This window comes from Bubalus kerabau, chromosome 15 (genome assembly GCF_029407905.1).
Source record: "Bubalus kerabau isolate K-KA32 ecotype Philippines breed swamp buffalo chromosome 15, PCC_UOA_SB_1v2, whole genome shotgun sequence".
NCBI classification, from domain to species: Eukaryota; Metazoa; Chordata; class Mammalia; order Artiodactyla; family Bovidae; genus Bubalus; species Bubalus kerabau.
This window is the reverse complement of record NC_073638.1, coordinates 68,034,661-68,061,095: the sequence shown is the minus strand read 5'-3', so window position 1 is coordinate 68,061,095 and position 26,435 is coordinate 68,034,661. Positions and strand designations below refer to the sequence as shown.

General features: G+C 40.7%; 1 long non-coding RNA gene across 1 annotated transcript; it reads right to left on the bottom strand.

The window, feature by feature from the left end:
• Positions 1 to 601: 601 nt before the first annotated feature.
• LOC129628358 (uncharacterized) lies at positions 602 to 26,034 on the bottom strand. Its single transcript, XR_008702791.1, has 3 exons — positions 25,803 to 26,034; positions 24,679 to 24,787; positions 602 to 763 (listed from the first exon to the last, which is right to left on the bottom strand). It is a non-coding gene; the product is annotated as an uncharacterized LOC129628358 (long non-coding RNA).
• Between the last annotated feature and the right edge of the window lie 401 nt (positions 26,035 to 26,435).

Here is a 26,435-nt window from a genome sequence, read left to right as displayed (position 1 = left end):
CAGGATATTTTATCTGGGAGTCCCAGTGATAAAAGCAAAAAGCTCTTCCCTCAACCCTCCCACCATAACCATATTCCAACAACAGCAGTCCAATGTTGTCATATGACATACCAGATTTTCTTGGAAAGAATATTGATGGAAGCATTGGACTTGAACAGATATTTCTCCAAGGAAGATATACAAATGGCCAATATGATAGAAAAGATACTGAACATAACTTACCATATGGGAAGTACAAATCAAAATGACAAGATACCTGTTTACACTATACAGATGGCTGTTATTAAAAAAGAGAGAGAGATGCTGGTGAAGATGTGGAGAAATTGGGATCCTTGTACACGGTTGGTGAGAATGCAATATTGTGTAACTGGTGTGGAAAACAGTATAAAGATTCCTCAAAATTTATAATAGAACGAACATGATCCAGCAATGTGATGGGGAAGTAAAAACTTCTGGGTTTAAGATTGGCTCAAGGATGTATTGTGCAACATGGGGAATATAGTCAATATTTTGTTATAATTATAAATGTAGTGTAACTTTTAAAACATAAAAATATTTTAATAACCATTAAAAAATTAAATCAGTATTTAAAAATGCTGTATCCTTATGGCTTTACAGAGCAATTCTATTATTCATAAAACATATAACACAGATATTTTCTTTTATTTCTTTAACATTTATTGCTCAGCAAGTTCAAGGTACTCTTCTGAGTGCTTCTCATATCACATTTTCATATAGCCTTTATTAAATTTTCATAACAATCCTGTAAGACAGATATTGTAATTATCCACAATTTATAGGTGAGACTACTTAGAGGCTGAGAAATTTAGGAATTTTCTAAAGGTCATACAGTTGTTAAGTGACATAGATGGACAAAAAAACAGATAATTTAACTCTAAAGACTGAGCTCTTTACCATCACACCACTGTTTCCTTGCTAAGAAAATCATCAAATTGTATATTAAGACATACACCAAAAACGTTCAGTAAAGAATTTTTATACTAGTAAAACATTGGATACAAGTTAAATTGGCAATCACAGGAGAACATTTAAACAAATTACAAATCATATGATAAATTACTATTAAACTATTTTAAATCTCTTTTAAGAGTGCTCACAAAAAAAGCCCCACACATTATATTAAGGAAAATAATCAAGACATAATTTTAAAAATTTTAGCTATATAAATTCATATATCCATGTATATAAATATTTCATAATTAGGAAAGAACATTTGTCAAAATACTAAAAGAATTATCTTTGAATGCCAGAAATATGAACTTCAAAGATTTTCTTACTTCTTGTTTGCTAAATTTTTCAATATATTACCTACACATTATTAAACTAATAGTAGCTTGTGGAAATATTCTTAATGCCTTGTGTTAGATAAGAACTTCATATTCTTTTTACTAATTTAAAACCACCAACTTAGTATTTATTCTACTGGAAATATAAGGTTGTTTTATTAACGATAGTCTAGAACTAAGAAGTTATTTATTTTGTTCATTCTAGTTTAAACAATAAATAGACTCAAGATAACATAAAAATAAATTAACTGTATATTTTTAAAATTACATTCCTTCCTAAGCAACCCCAATTCCAAAGAATAGAAAATCGAATGCATGTAATGTTAAGTTAGCAGACAGTACTCCTCATTAAAGCATCTCTAAGTTTTGTCAATAAAATAAATTAAATACATGAGATGCTGATTGAACCAATATGAATAGATAACTTTTAAACAGTATCATTCTAAATGGTAGATATAAATTAGAGACATAGACAATCACCATTAGAACACCACAATGATAACTGCTGCACACAAAATTTTTGAATGGATGAGAAACTTTAAAGATAAAAAGGATATTTCCGTGGCTTAAATGTACCTCTCCCTAAATACTTATTTATTATCAGTGGTTTAACATATGTCCACAATTTGATAATCTTCCTTCCATAATGTAGAGCTTAATTTCCCATTCCCTGAGTGTGAAATCACTTAGTGTGCTTAGTGATTCCTTGAAATGAATGGAGTATGGGAAGGGAAAAAATGGTAACTTTAAAATAGAGAAACCTGGTATACACTTTAACCAAGTGACTTCATGAGCCATGTTGATATCATGTATCCTCTGATGTCATGGGTTGAAAAAGGTACATGGTCCCTGTGATATTGTTGCCAGATCCCATAACCCCAGTGTAATCATGAAGAAAACATCAGACAAAACCACATTGAGGGTGAGAGAGTCAATTCCTAGGCAGGTTGACAAGAAGCCCGGGGTCCCAGAGGAGAGAAAGGTCTGCAGCTTTCAAGGAGGAGGAAAGGACAAATGTCATTTTTTTTTTTCTCTACATTCTTTAGTCTAAGGCACATAAAACATTTTTTTTTCTTTAAGCCCAGAACTGAGGATTACACAGCAACTCAGTTTAAACTCTACATTAAGGATTATATAACAACAGTGTATCCTGCTTGAGGACAGTTTCTCCTTCAAAATCTTCTGACCAATTGTGTCATCTTAAAATGTATATTGTGGGAGTGGGTCTGGTAAGATCTTTACAACCTTGAGACATTCTTTTGATTTATTGTAATAACCAATTTAAAAAGTATATAATTCCCTTGCTGAGACTAGCAAGGGGGGCACTCTCCATCCCCCCTTCTGATGTCTGTGTCAGAAGCTTCCTCTGTCCATTTTCATACTTGGATAAAACACTGCTACACAAAAGTTCTTGAGTGATCAAGACTGGTCCGTGATCCCGAAGCTAAATCTTCTTTTTCGGAGATCATGAATCTGACACCATTCACTCACTGTAACCTGTCAAGGGTATGTTCTACAAAATACCTGACCAGTATTCTTCAATAGAGTCAAGCTCATGAAAAACAAGGAAGGACCGAGGAAGCATCATAGACAGTAGGAAACCAAAGAGACAGATGAACTAAATATCCTAGTAAGGATCTTGGATTAGAAATAGCACGTCTGTAAGAAAACTGATGACATCAGAATAAAATCTGTAGCTTAGTTGATGGATTATTCCAATGTTCATTTCTCAGTTTTGATGAATGTACCATGGTTATGTACATGTTTAACATCAGAGCAAGCTGGTAAAGGGTATATGGGAACTACCTGTACTACCTTTGAAATTCAGAGCAAAACTTGAGAGGCTCAATGAAATGGGGGCTAGATTTCCTTGAAGAACTGGGTATCATCTCATGTTTACTGTTTCATGCTGACCACAGTAAGTGGATCAGTGAGTGAATCAGTCAACATTATTTTTAAGGAGTATTGTATCACACCTTGTCCCATCTGATTTTGTGGCCAGCTTGACTGATTGATGCCTTCTACTGGGAAGTGGCAGAACTGCTTCCTCTGTGGCTTCATCCTTTAAACTGTCAGAAGTCAGTGCCAAAGATCCCTCCTTTCTCTCAGCTCTGATCTAAGCATTTACCTAATCCTCCTTTAGAAGTCTTTTCCTTCCCTCTTTGTGTCCTCTATTTCCAAATAGACGTTTGGAGTCCACCTCTTCACCCCCACTTTGACATTTTTTGAAGATCTTCCTTGCATTGTTCTGTCCCATCTGGTCTCCTCTCTCTGTTAATTTCTCTTGATAAAACTTGACATGGGACAGTCTGTACAAAACAAAAATCTATTTGTTCCCCTACATTTACCAGCCTCCCTGACAGTTAAGCTGTGGCAATATGATTAGTTCTGGTCCATGAACTATAAGGAGAAGGGACATGTGTTACTTCTGGGCTAAGCCAGTTAAAAGTCCATGTGTTTCTCTCACTGTCAGCTCTCTCTTCCCATCTTGTTCTCCTGATCTTGTTTTACCTCTAACTCTAGCTCCAGTGCTCTGCCCCAGCCCCAGAAATCTTAGGGCCAAGTACTCCAGATTGTATACCTACCACATGGATAAGGACCACAAAAACCATATACAACTTTGAAAGGAAAAAAAATCTATATTTTGTTAAGGTGATGACATTTTTGTATTTTTCTGTTACATTAAGAACTATTAATTACACTGTCTAGAATAATCTTTTTCCCCCTCCCTACCCCCCCAGAAAAACTGTGACAAAGTTTTTTGTTCCTGTAAATCTACCCTACCCCATTTTTCTCAAAAGGAACTACCTTCCCCCATTAACTTTGTGGAATCCTTCCTATTGACCCTAAACTATCCTCTTTAATTTCCTGTATCTTTAGTATTTACCACCATCATAATTGATAAGCTGAGAAGAGAGTCCCTCTTACCATCGTGCTGCTGCTGCTCCTAAGTCGCTTCAGTCGTGTCCGACTCTGTGCAACCCCATAGATGGCAGCCCACCAGGCTCCGCCGTCCCTGGGATTCTCCAGGCAAGAACACTGGAGTGGGTTGCCATTTCCTTCTCCAATACATGAAAGTGAGAAGTGAAAGTGAAGTCGCTCAGTCGTGCCTGACTCTTAGCGACCCCATGGACTGCAGCCCACCAGGCTCCTCCATCCATGGGATTTTCCAGGCAAGAGTACTGGAGTGGGGCTCTTACCATCCTAATCTGGGCCAAATTCTCTACAAAATAAGAAAACAATAGACTAAAGCTACATGTGAATGCCTTACCAGGAGGATCAATCTAAGAGCAGCAAGTGTGAGGAAAATGGCAAGGGAGGCAGAAACATAGGAAATCAATGGCCAATGACGAGGAGGCACATGGCTAAGCTGGTTTCACCAGGAAACCCCAGCCAGCTTCTCTGCCATGTGGGGCATCTCTGGAGAGTCTGGGTGGAATCACTGCACATGGAAACAGCCTGAAGGGGGGCGCAGGGCACAGACTCTGTCTGCCAGCTTGTTCCTGTCAAAGCTTGCCCCACATTGTCAGGTTGTTTAAACAGATGGCTCTAGGCCGGTTCTCATGCCCCAACATCTGGGGTTCTATCTGAGACCAGAAGTGGTGGAAGGCACTGCTCTCTGCTGGGGCTCAGTCAATTTGCTCAAGGTGTCAAAGTTGACGTGATCCCTGCCATGGCAGAGGTTGTGCCGGGGCCTGGTTCTCACCTCTAAGATATCCAGTGCTGCTAGAAGACGAGGAAACTACAGCCGTGATGGCCAGGGCCCTCTATTTGACAAATAGCCAAGACCCAGGCAAGAGACGGGGCTGAGCAAATACAGAGAGGAAAATAAACTGGGACCAGCCATAATTGCTTGCTCCCAAATGATGTGCCATCTACTTTCTCAAATAATTAGTCTCTACACCTGTGCTCAGTTGTGTCAGACTCTGGAACCCCACGGACTACACCTGAGGGTTACTAAATCCTCAGCGACAGAGGGCTTCACTATATATGAAAAGCCAAGTACCAAATGACAGGAAGGTCAAGTTGAAAAATTATAACTGAGCAGTGCAAAAAAGTATCACAATGCAACTAAAGTCCTTTAGTAAAACATATGTATTCCAGATGTTCATTCATCCTCTCCTTGAAATTAAACACAAGAGCCACAAAGCCAGCTGGAATAGCTTTTTACAAAATATAGCTGTGCTTTCCCTGAGCCATTCCTTTTGAATATCTTTTTTGGTTATTTTCCATATCCAAGTCTGGAGCGAGCCAATGAGATAACGTTTGTGTAGGGTATGCGAACCGCTGCAAGGTCCGCAGTCCTAGTGAGTTTAGGAGCCTAAGAGGCATGTGGTGTGACTTAAGCTGTGAAAAGCACCTCAGTGACATGACAGACAGCAGAAGCTGTTAACGATTTGGATTTGGCGGCATTTCCACTTCAGCTATGGGACCTCTGACAACACAAGGTGTCCATGTTCTTGGGACATATTCTGATGCCACAGAGGGAAAAAGGTGCTAATTGGTCCATGCTGAGCTAGGGCAGCAGAAGCAGATGCTTAGGTCCGTGAAGGCTTCTCTGCCTTGGGAATGCTGATTAAAAAATCAGTTTTCTACATGAAACTAGAATACGGTCACGCATGCGTGCATGTGTGTTATTACGTCAATCGTGTCTGACTCTTTGTGACCCTATGGACTGTAGCCTGCCAGGCTCCCCTGTCCATGGGACTCTCCAGGCAAGAATACTGGAGTGGGTTGTCTTGCCCTCCTCCAGGGGATCTTCCTGACCCAGGGATGGAACCTGCGTCTCTTACGTTTCCTGCATTGGGAGGTGGGTTCTTTACCACTAGCACCAACTGGGAAGCCCAGAATGTGGTCACCATTTACGATTTCAGCGTAAGTTTGATAGTCAAGGGAAAAAAGTATTTGTAACCTGTATGTCCTTGAACAAGTTATTCAGTGTCACTGGGGCTCAGTTTTCTTACTTGTAAAATAGGTGTAATAGTAATTCTTGCCTCACAAGATTATTATTAAGACACGTGAGTTATTATTTATAAAATGCTTGTATATAGTAAGTGCACACAATCTTTTAGACTGTGGAGGCAGTTAAAAGACCAGTGATTGCCAGAAGTCAGGGAAGAGGATGTACGGGCAGAGCTCAGAGGGGTTTAGAGCAGCAGAACTATTCGGTATGATATTACAATGGTAGATACATACTATAGAACATTTGTCCAAGCCCATAGCATGTACAATCAAATACTCTGGCCACTGTGAAGAGCCAACTCATTGTAAAAGACCCTAATGCTGGGAAAGATTGAAGGCAAAAGGAGAAGGGGGCAGCAGAGGATGATATGGTTAGATAGCATCACCGACTCAATGGACATGAGTTTGAGCAAACTCCAAAAGATGGTGGAGGACAGAGGAACGTGGCGTGATGTAGTCCATGGGGTTGCAAAGAGTCAGACATGATTTAGTGACTGAACAACAACAAGCGAATCCTAATGTAAACTACAGACTTTGGGTAATAAGGACAGGTCAGTGTAGGTTCATGGATTGCAACAAATGTCCCGCTGCTCTGAGGAATGTCAAAAATGGGGGAAGTTATTAATGTCTGGGGGTATAGAGGGTGTATGGGAACTGTCTGTAATTTCTGCTCAGTTTTGCTGTGAACCTAAAACTACTCCTAAAAATAGTTTATTAATTAAAATAAAAACAGGCAACAAAGGTAAAACATATGTAGCTCAAGACTATTAGGGATATGGTAGGCAATAAATAGCATCTGCTCATATTTTATTTATCAATAATATTATTTCTAAAAAGTCTCAAAATTACTAAGAATTTTTAGAGCTGAAGATGCCACTTCACAGTGATATAACCAAAGTCCACAACTAAACTGCTTCAAACAGCTACTAGACTTCTGTTGGCTTTTAAGTCACTTGGGCCTGCCTCCTCAGCACCACTCAGGGTGATCAATCCTTTAGGCTACAAATTAAATTGCCTCTTCTGTTTAAAATGTGCATATGGCAAAAAAGTGAAACAGAGTGAACTGGAAAGTATAAAAACAAAAGTTCACCCTGTACATCCTTCGTCCAATTCTCCAGAGTCATACAATAACACTTTCTTCTGACCTCTATTAAAAAAGAGGAAAAGGAAATAGAAACATGATAAAAACAGTATGTATTTTGTATATTTATTTTACTTACAGGTGGGACTACTAAATACAGTATTTTCACCTTTTTCTAGCTTAATAATATACCTTGACACTTTTCCAAATTGGCACATAGACTTCTTCACAAGACTACAAACTGTTTCTCTCACTGATTTGTAACTAAATTCACCAGCTATCAATATTCTCTTGAAGTATTTTCTTTGAATGCTTGACAGAGGAAGGAAGAACTCCTTAGAGTGCAATATTCCTTGTCATTATGACTATTCTTTCAAAGTTATAAGAATGATTACAGTTAGAAATTAGATTTCCCAAATACATAGGGTTCTCAGCAAAGATAGTGTTCACATATATTTTGAATTAATAGACATGAAAAATCTATATGCTAAGGGAAATAAATCAAAGACAAATGACGTGTGAATCACTTAAATGTGGAACCTAAAAATTACAACAAAGTAGTGAATATAACAAAAAGGAAGCAAACTCACAATGCAGAGAACAAACCGGGTTCCAGTGGGAGCAGAGGGGTAATAAAGAGGCAGGAGATGAAGAGGTACAAATTGTAAGGTCTAAAATAAGCTATCAGTACATTTTGTACAACACGGAGAATATAGCCAATATTTTATAATTATAAATGGAGTGGTTGTTGTTGTTCAGTGACCAGGTGGTGTCCAACTTTTTGTGACCCCATGGACAGCAGCATGCACAGCAGCATGCCAGTCTACCCTGTCATTTACCCTCTCCTGGAGTTTGCCCAAGTTCATGTCCATTGAGTTGGTGATGCCATCCAACCATCTCTTCCTATGTCGCCCTCTTCTCCTTCTGCCTTCAATCTTTCCTTCTGCATCAGGGTCTTTTCCAGTGAGTCAGCTGTTCACATGAGGTGGCCAAAGTATTGGAGCTTCAGCATCAGATCTTCCAAAGAGTATTCAGAGTGGATTTTCTTAAAGATTGGTCTGATCTCCTTGCTTCCCATGGGACTCTTAAGAGTCTTTATAAATGGAGTATAAAAGTTTTGAAACACTATATTATACATCTGTAACATATAGTATTATATGTACATGCAGCCTGCCAGACTCCTCCATCAGTGCGATTTTTCCAAGCAAGAATACTGGAGGGGGTTGCCATTTTCTTCTCCAGGGGATCTTTCCAACCCAGAGGTCAAACCTGTGTCTCCCACATTGCAGGCAGAATCTTTACTATCTGAGCCACCAGGCAATCCCTGGTAACATATAGCATTATATGTACACACTGCTACATTTAAAATGAATTACTAACAAAGACTTACTGTATAACACAGGGAAGTCTGCTCAATATTATGTGGCAGTCTGGATGGGAGTGGAGTTTTGGGAAGAATGGACATATGTATACCTATGGCTGAGTCCCTTTGCTGCCCATTGTTAATCAGCTATCCTGCAGTATAAAATTTTTAAAAATTAACAAAATTGTGAATCACTATATTATATGCCTGTAACATATAGTTGTATAGCAACTATACTTCAATTTAAAAATGAAAATCTAAAAAACAAATTACTTAGAATTTTTAAATATTTATTTTAAAATAAGTATTGGGCACTGCAAAGACAAAAATTTTGGAAGCCGTCACACCCATATATACCCACTATTGCCTTGTTAGTATAAAAGTGGTGTTGAACGAGTGAATCCTAATGTTGTAGATCAGGCACCAAACTGTAACTGACATGCAAAAGCCACTGGCAGAATTAATAATCATGACAAAAAAACATGAACAACTGATTTTAATGACCAGATAAGGAACTTATTTCCAGTCACCCACTGAGAGAAACTAATCTTCCTTCACATCCTAATCTACTGACACGCACAGTCTGGGCTGTAATAAGCTCTTAATAATAAATAATCTCGCTATGAATAAAATTCTGCTGAGTAGAAAATGGAGGATTATAGAACATTTCAGAAAGAATTCGTTTTCCTTTTCCCCTCACTTCCTCACCCTTTAGTTAATTTTCTATAAATACTATTTGATTGTTGCTGCCACCTTAAGGCTTAAGAGGATGTGCACACAAGTGTGAAAGAGTATTCAATACTGTCCCAAATAAAATGCACGTGGGGGGGTGGGGCATTAGAGTACAAACACGAAAGCACACAGGACTGAAGGATATTTATATTAATAATCCTTACAGAAACCCATCTGTTAATGATGGATTCATCCATTCTGGAGCTATAGGATAAACTGATAAATATAGACCTTGCACTCATAATTTACAGAAATGAACCTGTGCACTTACATACACATACACACCGCACGTTTTAGGTTCAGTAATTAATATTCTATTAATAATAATTGAGTATTCCATGCCACAGTGCAGAGAATAGAAATATGGTTTTTTCTTGTATTGTTAAGGGTATCTCAGGTAGATTAAGCAATTTGATCAGAAACTTAAAAGTCTTAGAAATCACAGTCGTGGGCCATTATGCTGCTCTTGAGTCAGCTGACCAGCTATTGAAGAAGGAAAGAAAAGAAGAGAAGAAAGAGAGGAGGGGAAAAAGAGAAAAGGACTGACATAAAGTAATTCATTCATTTGTTCACTCATTAATATCACTGAACACCTACAAAGTGTTCAGGCACTGTGCCAGCAACCAGAGACACAAGGTGACCATCTCTGCCACTGAGAAGCTCAAAGTCTCATGGGAATGACAGCCAAGAAATGAGCGAATCTTTCCCAGCCAGACTCAGAGGAAGCCACTGCATCTCTCTTGTTCCTACTGCAGTAGGGACAGTGCCCATGATGGTGTGAATATAGAAAAAACTCAGGCTGGGACTTTGCAAAGACTGGGGTTTAAAATGTTCTCTCCATCCTTACTGGCTTATCTTGGCTATGTCTTTTAGCTTGTCTGAGCTGTAGCTTCAGCTTCTTTAAAACGGGAATAAAAACCTTCTTAGGTGGATGAATAACTATAAGGAAGCACATAGAAGCTTCTAGGACAAAGCTGTTTGGTTTTGCTGCCCTCACTTGTCTGTGTCCCCAGTGGCCTGCCCCTTGTCAGTAGCTGTAGCTTTACAAGCCGCATCGTGGACCTCACCACAATTGGAGAAAGAATCCTGGATCTCAGAGCTAGGTCCCAGCACCAAACCTCCCCAAGGAGAGCATCCAGATCAATCCATGAGGCTTGCACTCCTACTTCAGTCTCTCCTAGAAGCACAATCCTGGTTGATCATCCACTGTCACCAGACTCTCCTCCCCTTTACTGCTCTGTATTTTCTCTAACTAGGCTCAACCTCCCACTCTTTTCCTCTCTCTCACTTCCACCATGCCCTGGGGGATAGTCCACCGGTTATCAACAAAGATCCTTACACTCACTAGTTCTCTGTTTGCTCCCTTCACCTTCTTGTTGGACTGAGCTGTCCCCAGGAACACTGCTTTCCAAGCATCCTTCTTGGTTTTTCTTTAATCCTCCTGTTCCTGAGGGTTAGAAGAGAGACAGTGTGTCTTCCTGGTCCCTATTGCTGCTTCCAGATCATTACACCTGGTGCTCTTTCCCTCCTGTAAGATCCCCTGCTCCTCTTAGGCATCCTGTCTGCTTATCTGACCCCCTTCTACCTCAGTCCTGCCTCAGTGATCTGATGACATCCTTCTGCCACTGATGTCATCTCCCTACTTACACTTGCCTTCTCCACAACCACTTCCATGACTTCAACACCGGGCTTTTGATTTCTTCCCTTCCTTGTCTACAGCCAGCCTTTCTTCTGCTCTTGCAGCTACCCCATCCCACTGTCATCTCCAGAAACTGCATCACCCCTCACATCTAGCTGTTTCTTCGCCACTATTCATTGTTGCCTTTTAATATGCCTCCTTTTAAATTTAACTTATCTGAGTGGGTTTCTGTTTCTTGATATTTTAAAAATCCCACTAATGCCTCAACTGAAAATTTTAAAATTAGAGGTAGCTTCATTTAATCTGTGCTAAAAACCTCTTATTTTGAGATAATGTAGATACTGCCTTTGTCCTTTGAAAACAAATGCTTCTCTGTTTCTGCTGAGAGGGCTTCCCTGATAGCTCAGGGAAGAATCCACCTGCAGTGCAAGAGACCCTGGTTCAATTCCTGGGTCAGGAAGATCCTCTGGAGAAGGGATATGCTACCCATTCCAGTATTCTTGGGCTTCCCTTGTGGCTCAGCTGGTAAAGAATCTGCCTGCAATGCAGGAGACCCCGGTTCTATCCCTGGGTTGGGAAGATCCCCTGGAGAAGGGAAAGGTTACCCATTCCAGTATTCTGGCCTGGAGAATTCCATGGACTGTATAGTCCATGGGGTTGCAAAGAGTCGGACATGACTGGGCAACTTTCACTTTCACTTTTCTGCTGAGAGCCACTAGGACCCAGAGTCCATGGCCAAGTTTGCAACATATCCCAAGATCTATGAATTTCAAAAATGCAATGGACTGAATGTTTGTGTTGCCTGAAATGTATATGCTGAAATCCTAACATTCAATGCTATGATATTTAGAAGTAAGGCCTTTGGGAGGTAACTGGGTAATAGGGGTGGAGCCCTTATGAATGGGGTTAGTGCCCTTTAAGAAGAGACCAGAGAGTTGGCCGGCTCTCTTTCCACCATATGAGGATAGAGGTGGAAATGAGGAGTCAGCAGTCTGTAGGCCCAAAGAGAGCCCTCCCCAGAACCCAACCATGCTGACACATGATCTCAGACTTCCAACCACCAGAACTCTGAGAAATACATTTCTGTAGCTTATAAGCCATCCAGTCTATGGTACTTTGTTGCATCAGCCTTAACAGACAAAGGCAGGGAGGGATCAGTGGTGGCAAAGGAGACCAGCTTCTGCTCCAATTTCCCCAGCTGCTGGACATAGTCTTCCAGACCACTCCTAGCAGAATCAAAGGGTTGGATTTACTCCAGAAAGTGCCATAGAGCAAGTTCCATGTGAGAAAGAAATGCAGACATTTTATATTAGCAAGAATGAATTGTGAAACTAAAAAAGAACTTCTAAAATATCAATAAATACACATTTTTTAAATTTAACCAACATGCTGTAAGAAAGATGTGATCTTTTTCTAACTTTGGAAAACATTATAAAATTATTGTCATATAAAGAAATGATTAAAAATATGCAGCTAAAATATATGCAAAAATACTTATTACAGAGATATACCTAGGCAGATGCATATTATTAATAGTAATAAGATTGCATATTTTTGAATTTCATGGTACTGATGGCATTTGTCAGCTTTTTAAAATTTTTTAAATGTATAAGTAAAGATTTCTCATTTTAAATAAACATTCACTCTTACACCTCATTTTATATTCATAATTTGGTATTAGTTTTCTTAATTATGATTTCCAAAGCTGCTCAGCTTGCAGACTCCATAACACTTGAGTCCACTGACATCCGAATGTTACATATTTGGAAACTGAGGCTCAGAGAAGTTACAGAAGCAGCCTCAGGCAGGAGAGCTGAATGAGGAGCCATGATTCAAACTGAGGATGTCTGGACTACTGTGTGTTACGTGTTCTTTTGATCTGCCACAAAATTTGACTCCAACTATAATTACTGATATACATTTGAAATGAGTTGAAGACTTTTACATGCATTTCCCTGAGCAGAATCTCAGCTCCCTGGCAGTAGGGACTATACTGTATCCTCTTTATACCCCCAGCATTTATTTCAATAACATGCAGTAAATTACTTGTTAAAAGTTTGATCAAAGGATGAATGCCTAGGTGAATAAATGAACTTTTTTATCCATGCTTTTCAGGTGTCACACTGATGCAGGGGAATGCCAGACAGTAACTGGCCATCTGAAGAAAGAAACACATGGGTCTTTGCACCTATGACTCCCAGTCCTTAGTTCAGGGCCCCCAAGGAGTCAGGACACTACTGCAGAAGCTTCATATGTGCCACACCATTTGTAAATAAATTAGTGCCTTATTTTCAGCAAAATTTGCCCCTTCTGTGAAAGTGAGCAAATTTTTCTGAAAATATAGAATTCCTTATATATGGACCAATCTGGGAACTACTAATTCTCACTAAAACCCAGCACTCTTTCCTGTCACTCGAAACAGGAGTGTCACAGTGCGATTCAATAGTTTCAAAGTCCAGGGAGAGAAGACTGACACAAAAGGTCAAGGATGAAACACAATGTCAAGAAAAGTAGACAGTCTGAGACTGAGAGTGGAAGCTGGTTCCTCAGAGAAAAGAGAAAATTGATCTCAAAATGGGAGGAAGCTTAGGCACAGCAGAAACCAGTGGACAGACAGACAGAAGGTACAGAATATAAGGCGATATCTAGAAACAGGTTTTAAAGGGGTTGAAAGTGCTATCAAATATTATATACCATGCCTGACCCTTCCAAGTCCTATTTCTTAGCAGCCTTTGCTGTGTCCAGAACTACTTGTCATGTGAACAGGGAGCCAATAATACCACTTCCTTTCCAAGTATAGTTGATATCTTGATTCCAGGGTCTCCATATCTGGGAAGTCAATCAACCGTGGATGGATCCTGGGTAAGGAATTCATGGATATGCAGGCTCTACTGTTCTCCACCCCTTTATATAAGGGACTTGAGTATCCTCATATTTTGGAATCTGTGGGAGCTCCTGGAACCAATTCCCCAAGGATGACAAGGGATGACTGCAGTCACAGCTCCCCAGGACCCTTCTTTCATATGCAGGGAAGGGCACTTGAAACCAGGCTTCCCTGGTGGTTCAGATGACAAAGAATCTGCCCACAATGCAGGAAACCTGGATTTGATCGCTAGGTCAGGAAGATCCCCTGGAGAAGGAAACAGCAATCCACTCCAGTCTTCTTGCCTGGAGAATTCTATGGACAAAGGAGCCAGCTGGGCTACTGTGCATGGGCTGACAAAGAATCGGACTGGACTGAGCAGCTAACACACATTTGATACCAGATGCTTGAATCAGCCAAACACAGGGCAGGAAGACCAAGTTCGGCAGCACAGCAAGAAGGAACCAGAGGAGATGAAACCAGGTTTCTGGTACCCAGTGCCCAGTCTGACTATCTTCCAGCATTAGTGAGCATCGAAATCAATCAGTGCGGAAAACTGTCAGTCCAACATGACATTCAGCTTTATTCCCTAATGCTTCTTTGTGTGTGTGCTTATGTGGAAAAAAATAGATAGAAATATGGTTAACTTGTGGTTCTTTTTGATTTGGAGTTGGAGGGATTTTCCAAGTAATGAAAAAGCCTGGCCACCTGGGGCAAAGATATTCACTCAGTGAGCAGGAAAAAAATATTGCTCAGAGAAAAATGAATTGAGAGCTCCCTGAGAAAGTACCTACTACTGAAGACAATTTCTTTCCTGGAATTACACAAAGCTCAGAGGATAAAGCCCCAGAGGAGCTGTGGGCCTGGAAGCCCTAGAAGATTTAGACATGGCCATTTTAGAACTATGTGAGCAGAATCCCCAAGCCTGGCAGGTCTCCTCCTATATCCTGGCCCAGGCTGGGTGTTATGGGTTGAATTGTAACCTTCCTCCTCCCAGAAAATATGTATGTTGGAGTCCTAACCCCCTCTGCCTAAGAACATGACCATACTCGGAAAGAAGATCATTGCAGATGTAATTAGTTAACATGACGTCATACTGGATCCCAGGAGTCCCTAAGCCAGCACGTGTGTGTGTGTGTGTGTGTGTGTGTTTGTCACTCAGTCACGTCCAACTTTTTGTGATCCTATAGAATGTAGCCACCCAGGCTCTTCAGTCCTTGGGGATTCTCCAGGCAGGAATACCGGAGTGGGTAGTAGCCATTCCCTTCTCCAGTGGATCTTCCCGACCAAGGGATCGAACTCGGGTCTCTTGAATTGCCAGAAGATTCTTTACTCTCTGAGCCATCAGGGAAGTTCTTATAAGAAGAAGGCAATGTGAAGACACAGAGACACACAGGGTGAACATCATGTAAGACTGAAGTTACACAGCTGCAAGCCAAGGAACACCAAAGACTGCCAGCAAACCACCAGAAACCAGAGGGAGGAAAGGAAGGATTTTTTCTTATATGGCCATGCCTACACCTTCATTTTGACTTTCAGCTTCCTGAATTGTGAGACAGTAATTTCTGTTGTTTTAAGTCACTTGGTTTGTGGTACTTCTTTGCTCTGACAGCCCTAGGATAATAATATACTTGAATAAGATGTTGTTTAGTCATTAAATAGTGTCTAGCTCTGTGACCCGGAGAAGGCAATGGCACCCCACTCTAGTACTTTTGCCTAGAAAATCCCATGGATGGAGGATGGTAGGCTGCAGTCCATGGGGTCGCTAAGAGTCAGACACGACTGAGCGACTTCACTTTCCCTTTTCACTTTAATGCATTGGAGAAGGAAATGGCAACCCACTCCAGTGTTCTTGCCTGGAGAATCCCAGGGACAGGGGAGCCTGGAGGGCTGCCGTCTCTGGGGTCACACAGAGTTGGACACGACTGAAGTGACTTAGCAGCAGCAGCAGCAGCTCTGCGACCACAAATACTGTAGCCATCCAGGCTCCTCTGCCCGTGAGATTTCCCAGGCAAGAATACTGCAGTGGGTTGCCATTTCCTTCTCCAGGGGATCTTTGCAACCCAGGGATTGAACCCATGTCTCCTGCATTGGCAGGCGGATTCTTTACTGCTGAGCTACCTGGGAAGCCCTGGGGTAAGATGAAGTGATCCTAAATGTCCTGGTCCAGATGAAAGGTATAGGAGGAGAGTATCCCACTGGAGCAATACACTATGCTCACCCTAGACTGGGAGGAAGTCAGAAACTATCATATATACCTGTGTCTGTGAGCATGTATGTTTGTGGGTATGTGGATATGTATGTACATATATAATATGTGTGTGTATCATTTTAAGAAGGAAGGTCAAAACCCATCATAATGAGTCCAAAGTATTTTCAAACAATCAAAGTTCTCTACATAAGCATATATAACTATTTAAAACCATAAAAGATGATGCTGTTAAAGTGCTGCACTCAATGTACGAGCAAGTTTGGAAAACTCATCAGTGGCCACAGGACTGGAAAAGGTCAGTTTTCATTCCAATCCTAAAGAAAGATAATGCCAAAGAATGCTCTAACTACCATACAATTATGCTCATTTCAAATGCTAGCAAGGTAATGCTCAAAATCCTTCAAGCTAGATTTCAACAGTATGTGTACCAAGAACTTCCAGATATAAAAGTTGGATTTAGAAAAGGCAGAAGAACCAGAGATCAAATTGCCAACATCTGTGGGATCATAGAAAAAGTAAGAGAATTCCAGAAAAATATCTACTTCTGCTTCATTGACTACACAAGAATGTGGCTGTGTGGATCACAAAACACTGTGGAAAAATCTTAAAGAGATGGGAATACCAGACCACCTCACCTGTCTCCTGAGAAACCTGTATGCAAGACAAGAAGCAACAGTTAGAACCAGACATGGAACAATAGACAAGTTCCAAATTGGGAAAGGAGTACGTCAAGGCTGTATATTGTCATCCTGCTTATTTAAGTTATATGCAGAGTACATCATGTGAAATGCTGGGCTGAATGAATCACAAGCTGGAATCAAGATTGCCAGAAGAAATATCAACAACCTCAGATATGCAGATGCTACCACTTTAATGGCAGAAAGTGAAGAGGAACTAAACAGCCTCTTGATGAAGGTGAAAGAGGAGAGTGAAAAAGCATTCAAAAAACTAAGATCATGGCATCCGGTCCCATCACTTCATGGCAAATAGATGGAGAAAAAGTGGAAAAAGTGGCAGATTTTATTTTCTCGGGCTGCAAAATTACCTCAGACAGTGACTACAGCCACAAAACTAAAAGCCACTTGCTCCTTGGAAGAAAAGCAATGACCAACCTAGACAGCATATTAAAAAGCAGAGACAGTAGTTCGCTGACAAAGATCCATCTTGTCAAAGCTATGGTTTTTCCAGTAGTCATATATGGATGTGAGAGCTGGACCATAAAGAGGGTTGAGTGCCAAAGAATTGATGCTTTTGAATTGTGGTGCTGGAGAAGACTCTTGAGAGTCCCTTGGACAGCAAGAAGATCAAACCAATCAATCCTAAAGGAAATCGACTGTGAATATTCATTGGAAGAACTGATGCTGAAGCTGAAGCTTCAATACTTTGGTCATCTGATGAGAAGAGCTGACTCATTGGAAAAGATCCTAATGCTGGGAAGATTAAAGTCAGGAGAAGAAGGGGACAGCAGAGGATGAGATGGTTGAATAGCATCATTGACACAATGGACATGAGTTTGAACAAACTTCGGGAGATGGTGAAGGACAGGGAAGCCTGGCAAGCTTCAGTTCATGGGGTTGCAAATAGTGGGACATGACTTAGTGGCTCAACAATAACAACAACATAACCATATGGTAATCACCAGTTTCAAAGAATCCAAAGCGAAATAAAAGGGAACAGTGAAATGTTCCCAAGGACAATTTCATTTCAAGGCAATTTATCATCTTAAGACCATGAACCTGAACCAGCATTGTTAAATAGTATATCATCAGCAAGATAAGATATCAGTAAATGAAGAATACCAGTAACTATGTGCTTTAGGTTTGCAAGATCCAGGTTCAAATCCTCACTAAATCAATGATTGTTTTGTAAGCTTCAGATCAGATCAGATCAGTCGCTCAGTCGTGTCCGACTCTCTGCGACCCCATGAATCACAGCACGCCAGGCCTCCCTGTCCATCACCAACTCCCGGAGTTCACTGAGACTCATGTCCATCGAGTCAGTGATGCCATCCAGCCATCTCATCCTCTGTCGTCCCCTTCTCCTCTTGCCCTCAATCCCTCCTAGCATCAGAGTCTTTTCCAATGAGTCAACTCTTCCATGAGGTGGCCAAAGTACTGGACTTTCAGCTTTAGCATCATTCCTTCCAAAGAAATCCCAGGGCTGATCTCCTTTAGAATGGACTGGTTGGATCTCCTTGCAGTCCAAGGGACTCTCAAGAGCTTAGGCAAGTTATAAACCCCCTATATCAGTTACCTGTAGCCAACATGCTAATGTGTAAACAACTGCCATTTATTCTTGCTCATGTCTATACCAGTTACTTAGGTACTAGGTGATCTGGACCTGGTGGGTCCAGTCTCAGCATCAGCTGCAAGTGGGAATCACATTGTCTCCATGTAACTCTCATGTTCTGTACACCAGCAGCCAGTAGGAGCCTGCTCTTATAGTAATGGCAGAAGTATACATACGCCAGACATTCCTCGGCCTTGGCTCACAACAGGCATGTAATCACTTTCGCTAATATTCTTGGGCCACAGCAAATCAAATGGCCAAGACCATCATCAATGGGTCAGGGAAATGTATGCTGTCTCTAATTGGAAAGTGGAGACTAAATATTTGCTGCATAATTTAAATTATTGCACTCCCTGAATATGATTCCATACCTGAAAACTGGAGATAATAATGGTACCTAATTTAGACAGTTGTTGAATTGTTTTGATTTTAACCATTGAAAGATTTCACATAGCAATCCAGACTGTCTCTTTAAAGTTAAAAAATAAAAATCCAGCATTCTGAGTCCTTAGTTCCAGCCAGCAATAATTGGCTGGAGGTTAAGTGGGTTTTTGCCCAAATTTGGAAGAATTTGGCAGATTCCCCATCTAACTTACCAATTCGTACATTTGAGTTGTCTACTTAGCACCTGTAAGCCTATGTTTGTGGTCCCTGCTGTTTACTAATCTGGAAATGTATGCACTGTGGCTCTCTTGCATGTTTCCCTAAAGAACCTCCTAAATAAAGTTAGCTCTGTGAGGCCAGAACAAACGACAGAAATGAAATTCAACAGCTAATTCTCCATGGATGTCTTCTTCCCACCGGGCTCCTAACTTAATGGAGGGGGAGGATATTTTGTAACATGGATAAAAGAGGGTCTTTGGATCCCATAAACCTTCTGTGTCCAATTGTCAAAATTACATCAAAAAATGTTAATGCATTGCTTCTAGGTAATGCACAGCTAATTACTGTTGTTGTTGCTTAGTCACTAAGTTGTATCTGACTCTTTGCAATCCCACAGAAAGTAGCCCTCCAGCTTCCTCTGTCCATGGGATTTCCCAGGCAAGAATACTGGAGTGGGTTGCTTTTCCTTCTCCAGGGAACATTCCCAACGCAGGGATCAAACTTGCATCTCCTGCATTGTCAGGCAGATTCTTTACCACTGAGCCACCTGGAAAGCTTTCTCCTCCAAAACATGATTTCTGATACTATGACCTGAAAGGTCAATACAATCTGAAAGTCAAACTCTAGTCACAAAATTTAACTCCAGGTGAGAAAAAATAAACAAACAAAGGGATTTTCAGGATTCCAGCCCTGCTGAATCTCCTAGGATGATACACTGAAAATCTGCCTTTTATTTTTCCTGGTGATTGTGATGCGCAGGTAAACTTAAAAACTACAGATCAAGGTCACCCAGGGAAATTTATGATGCAGGAAAGGGCTCAGAGGAAAAATCAAAGGGTCTCAGGCTCTCTGCAAGTATCACAGATACATACTGCTTGGTCTGCTTTTACAGTGGAGGTCACCTTATCAAATGTTTTATCTTGAAAAGAGTAGGCAAACAGCATGTTTTCTCATTTGCACAGGACTCTGGGTCAAATGTACTCCTTTGTGATAACCTAGGTGCGATTTCTTAAAGAGTAAATGAAAGCCAAGTAATTAATTTTCAAACTGTTTTTCTCTGCTAGGTGCATTATCCAAAGGCAGGTATGTTCTGAGATCTTCTGTCACCCAAAGAGCGGTGAATTACCCATGATAAGATCATAGGCCTGGCAATGTATGCTCCCTGTGTATTCATCACAGCATTCTGCCTGGATACTCATCATTTGACAGTAACGAGTCCATGAAACCATGATTGCCTGGGTGTTTGAAGGGCCTGAGATTTGCATTTCTTACTGGGAAGTCAGCATTCGAATTTTATTTTCATAATCTAGTGCCTATGACCAAGTTATATGGCAAAGACTTCAACACTGAAAATGGGCTTCCCTGGTGGCTCAGAGGTTAAAGCGTCTGCCTCCAATGTGGGAAACCCACGTTCGATCCCTGGGTCAGGAAGATCCCCTGGAGAAGGAAATGGTAACCCACTCCAATATTCTTGCCTGGAGAATCCCATGGACAGAGAAGCCTGGTAGGCTACAGTCCACGGGGTCTCAAAGAGTCGGACACGACTGAGCGACTTCACCTTCACCTTCAACTCTGAAAAGTCAATATTACTTCATAAAAGTAATATCAAACGTTATTTTAATAACACAGATCCTCAGTCCCTTATCTGCAATTCTAAAACTTTTGCAGAAAAGTTTTAAAAAATCAAACTTTATTTTTCATAACTCATTTGGCAGTAAAACCTAACCTACAGAACTTCTTTTTGTGGCAAAACCTGACCTGAACTATTTACAGTCTGTGTACATCCTGCTTAATATAAATATTCACATACTTCATTATATAATTATTAATGTGTTTGATTCTGGGGTGTTTCTCCAAATCCCACTGGAGGGTGGCACAGGCAGTATCTGTTCTGTATTATCTTTGCAACAATGGAAAATTTCCAAGTCCCTAAATGCATCTTTCTCCAAAGGTTTCAGATAAGATTGAGAACCTAGGTTATTAAAATAACTTTTACTTACTTTATCGGCCATCTAGTCAAGGCTATGGTTTTTCCTGTGGTCAAGTATGGATGTGAGAGTTGGACTGTGAAGAAGGATGAGCGCTGAAGAATTGGTGCTTTTGAACGGTGGTGTTGGAGAAGACTCTTGAGAGTCCCTTGGACTGCAAGGAGATCCAACCAGTCCATTCTGAAGGAGATCAGCCCTGGGATTTCATTGGAAGGAATGATGCTGAAGCTGAAACTCCAGTACTTTGGCCACCTCATGCGAAGAGTTGACTCATTGGAAAAGACTGATGCTGGGAGGGATTGGGGCCAGGAGGAGAAGGGGACCACACAGGATGAGATGGCTGGATGGCATCACTGACTCGATGGACGTGAGTCTCAGTGAACTCCGGGAGTTGGTGATGGACAGGGAGGCCTGGCGTGCTGCAATTCATGGGGTTGCAGAGAGTCAGACACGACTGAGTGACTGAACCGAACTGAACTGAACTTACTTTTATAAAGTAATCTTACCTTTTCATAATTGAAGTCCACCATGTCGATTTGTGCTCATATATTCATGAAATATATCTGCCACTTGCACTTTGGTGATGAAGAGGTAAACAAGTTCATTTTCAAAGTCATAAACCTTAATTGAGTTCCTGCCATGTGTAATGAACTTTGACCCTTAAACTGCATTATTATAAATGAGAAAACTGAGTCTTGGTGAGGTTTGTGACTTGCTCAAGGTCATGCACCTGATAAGGGACAGAGGCTAGATCTCAAAGCTAGGTCACTTAATGGTAATTTTTGAGATTATCAAGGCAAAGGGCTCATAACTGGATAATCTTCACAGTACCCAGAAATGCTAGACACAATGGAGTGTGGATTTCCATGTTCTGCATCCATTTTCTATCTAGTCATGTAACTATATCTTAACATATTCTATGTAGTCATCCTCCATCTAAATATTACCATTTCATTTCCAACCCTCTTATCTCCATAGTCCTGGTCAAATATTGTGCAAGAGAATAATAACACAATGAACTTGATGAAAGCCAAAGAACTTCACTGATTGTGCACCTTGCCATCAGCCAGTCTTGCCTTCTCATTTTAGTAGAAGGAGATTTAAAACTCAAGTAACATAGCTAGAACATGGAAGTAACCTAGATGTCCATCGATAGATGAATGGATAAAGAAGTTGTGGTACATATACACAATTGAATATTACTCAGCCATAAAAAGGAATGCATTTGAGTCAGTTCTGATGAGGTGGATGAACCTAAAACCTATTATACAGAGTGAAGTGAGTCAGAAAGAGAGAGATAAATATCATATTCTAATGCACATATACAGAATCTAGAAAAATGGTACGGAAGAATTTATTTACAGGGCAGCAATGGAGAAACAGACATAGAGAACAGACTTATGGACATGGGGAGAGGGGAGGAGACGGTGAGATATATGGAGAGAGTAACATGGAAACTTACATTACCATATGTAAAATAGATAGACAACAGGTTGCTGTATGGCTCAGGAAACTCAAGCCTGGGCTCTGTATCAATCTAGAGGGGTGGGATGGGCTGGGAGATGAGAGGGAGGTTCAAAAGGGAGAGGATATATGTATACCCTCATGTTGAGGTTTGACAGAAAACAACAAAATTCTGTAAAGCAATTATTCTTCAACAATAAAATAAAAAATAAACAAAATTCAGATAAACCTACAAATGACTTGGAGGTGGCAATCAAACCAGATCATAGCCTCTTGAGCCTCAAAACCCTTTCTCCAAACCCACTGCTCCCAATTCAAATTCACCCATTGCTAAAAAGAAAAACTTCCATGTCAACTAATTTTGTGATAGGATCTTTTGGAGGGTACTAAGGAGTTAACTCAGAGAAGGCAATGGCACCCCACTCCAGTACTCTTGCCTGGAAAATCCCATGGACAGAGGAGCCTGGTGGGCTGCAGTCCATGGGGTCGCTAAGGGTCAGACAGGACTGAGCGACCTCACTTTCACTTTTCACTTTCACACATTGGAGAAGGAAATGGCAACCCACTCCAGTGTTCTTGCCTGGAGAATCCCAGGGATGGGGGAGCCTGGTGGGCTGTTATCTATGGGGTCACACAGAGTTGGACACGACTGAAGCGACTTAGCAGCAGCAGCAGCAAAGAGTTAACAGTATCCCCAAAATCACATGTTAAAGCCTTAAATATTCAAATGTAATGGCATTTGGAAATTTGGGCCTTCGAGAGATTAAATTTAGAGAGGTCATGAGGGTGGGGCCCTTATGATGATATTAGTGTCCTTGTGAGACAACAAGCGCTCACTACCTCTCTCTCTCTCTTTCTCTCTCTCTATCTACCATGTAAGAATACATGAGAAGGTGCCCATCTCCAAGCCAAGAAGAGAGCTCTCACCAGGACCTGCCCATGCTGTCACCCTAATCTCAGGCTTCCAGCCTTCACAACAGTGAGAAAATAAACTTCTATTGTTTAAGCCACCTACTCTGTGGTATTTTGTTATGGCAGCCCAAGCAGGCTAGATGTTTGGCATGTCAAAACATGTAAAAAAGTTGGTCTCATTAGAACCTCTTAAAGTGAAAGAAAGTGAAGTCGCTCAGTCGTGTCCGACTGTTTGCGACCCCATGGACTGTAGCCTACCAGGCTCCTCCGTCCATAGATACCCACAAACATTAAGAAGTATTGCAGGGGCACATGGTTCTCTAAAATGAAAACAATTATTGAAATGGCAATAGCCATGGAGTGACTCCAATATCCCATGTAAGTCACATTATCTCTAATCTGCACTAGAACCATATGCTTCACTCTTGTAACGCGGTGACTCTAGATGCTTAAAAAGGCTGCCCAGCAGCGAGAAACAAGCCACTGGGAGTGGAGATTAAACCCAGGCGTTTGATTTAAAAACTCACACTCCCTACTCCTACACCAAGTGTGCCTTTCTATACAAGAACAAACACACACAGTAGGCTTTAACAGAAATCAGAGGCAGCCTTTACTGCAAGCACAAGAAAATCTTGCTTCACTAGCATGATAAAGGACTCCACTCAGCCTGAAACCTCTCCATTACTCATGCCTGAAATTCCACTATCATTAACTCACTTGACACATGGAATATGTCAGTTCTTAACGTCTCTTTTAACTTGCAAAACCTCACCTTGAAATAATAGATGAAGCTCCAAACACTTTGGGTCCCCTGTGTTTATCTGTTCTGTTCAACTAACAAATATTAAACGCCTATTATATACAAGTGACTGTGCTCAACTTGCCAAAACTGAAAAATGCGTGAGAGTTTCTTCTACAATACCCCCCAATGTCGAGGCGTCAGCCAGTGAGTGGAAGGAACCAGTATTTATAATGTTTAAACCTATATACAAACCATGTTTAAGTAAATTACACTTAAAAAAGCTGTACTGACAAGTGGTTATAAGAATACCCCCATGAATTAGGACCCCAAACACATATGAGCATGAAACATGTTTACTCTCATTATTTGAATGATTGTTACATGCAAGATCTACTTTTGAAAAAAATTAAAAGAGTGAAAAACTAGTTAAAAAAACTAGTTAACTGAATCTGAATATGAATTTAATCTGAACGTCTCTAAATTGATATTACCAATTTCAACACAAAATCTTTCTGATTTACCTTGTCTGGTACTTGCGAAGAAGACAGAACTTCGTATTTCCCCTTGTACATTTATTCACTTAATTCTGTATTCTGAAGACCTTTCTGGGCAGCTTGTAAGTGTCAGGACCTATATTAGGCAGGTAGTAATATTCAAGGTTAAATCAAATAAATAACAGATTTACAAACAGGTGCTAGGAAGGTAGAGGTCAATAGAAGGCAGGAAGCTGATCTAGTTAGAATGAAATCAGGCCATTTTCCCTGCCTACCTGTGATGGACCCCGGATCCTGCAGGAATCTCCGTGACCCCTGCCCCACCCCAACACACACACACATATCAACATACAACTACAGAGAGACATAGCCAGAATATTAGCAGAACACACAAAGCACAGAACTCCAGCTCTCATACCATCATCTAAGGGGAAAACCCACTTAGAAATGTGGTAAGTCAAGGTGACAAAGAAAGAGGGGTCTTAGGTGGACCGTGACGACAATGTTCCTTCTGAGAGTTGCAGGAGGTGGACGCCGTTGCAGGCTGACACAGCAGAGAAGGTTTCCACAATGAATCAGATCCTCCATAACAGGAGCAGGACTGCTGAGGTTTAGTTTTCATTTTCCTCGATGCTAGTCTTTCTAATGCTCAGTACAAGTCAAGTGCCAATCTAGTACTGTCCTCAAGGAAAAATATTCCCTCAGTTTGACTGTCCATGCCAGAAAGAAGGCAGAGAAAGAAAGCTGTTTGTTGTTAACAGTCTAAATTTCTTCTCACTTCCTCCATGGCCAAGTCAAAAGCGAGTAAGATCGTAGAATTTCCAAATGCTGGGCACAGCTGGTGAAGGCACGCCGTGTTTTCTGGACAAGCAGTTCACTACCCGGCAATTAATTTCTAAATCCGTCATTTAATTATTAGCCCAAAAGGACACTGAAAATGAACACCATTGCTCCATTTACATATTTAATCGGATTAGACTGCTGACTTTCAGATCCTTGCAATTAACTGCTCTCTGTGTCCCTTTTTCAATACTTAAATGATTAATCCCTTATATTTGGGTGCCTGTGTTCACTCCCTGATATTTTATGTTGGAAAATTAATTGTTCTATTTCAGCATCATTATATGCACAGGCTAATGCAAACAACTTACCTCGTGCTGTCCTAAATAATAATGACTTTATGAAGCTGTATAAGATTCTAGGTAATGAGATATGTTCATAACTATAAACCCATTTTTCTCTTAAATATAGTCAATTAGGTGAAATCAAATGAACCTGTTCACAGTTATATCAGTTCAACAAAGATGATATTCTTCCAACTGAACCTAATATTTTCTCATTTGTTGGCTAATTAAAACCAGCATTCCCCACAACCCTCAGATGAGGTTCTGTATTTCACAGTCCTGCCTAAAAAGAGGTACAGGTTTAAACTTGGACAAGCTAAATTTAGATGCACAACAACATTGGTAACACAACACAACAGGCCTGATGTAATCTCATTGTTAGGTAACCCCTGCTGTTAACAAAAATCTCCATAATTTCCCTAAACCTTTCTGAAATGATCCCAAACCAATTCACCTTGAAAGATATCACATACGGGCCCCTATAATCAATTTTGCTGACCAGGTTATTCTCATTAATTTGTACCCAGCCTAGAAGCATGGGATTTTGAGCACACATTTCATGAGATATATATGACCTTGAACTTGGGGGAATTTTCATGATTCTCCAAAGAACCAAAGATCAAATTCCTTGATCTGGAGACAAGTACTACTTCAGCAGAG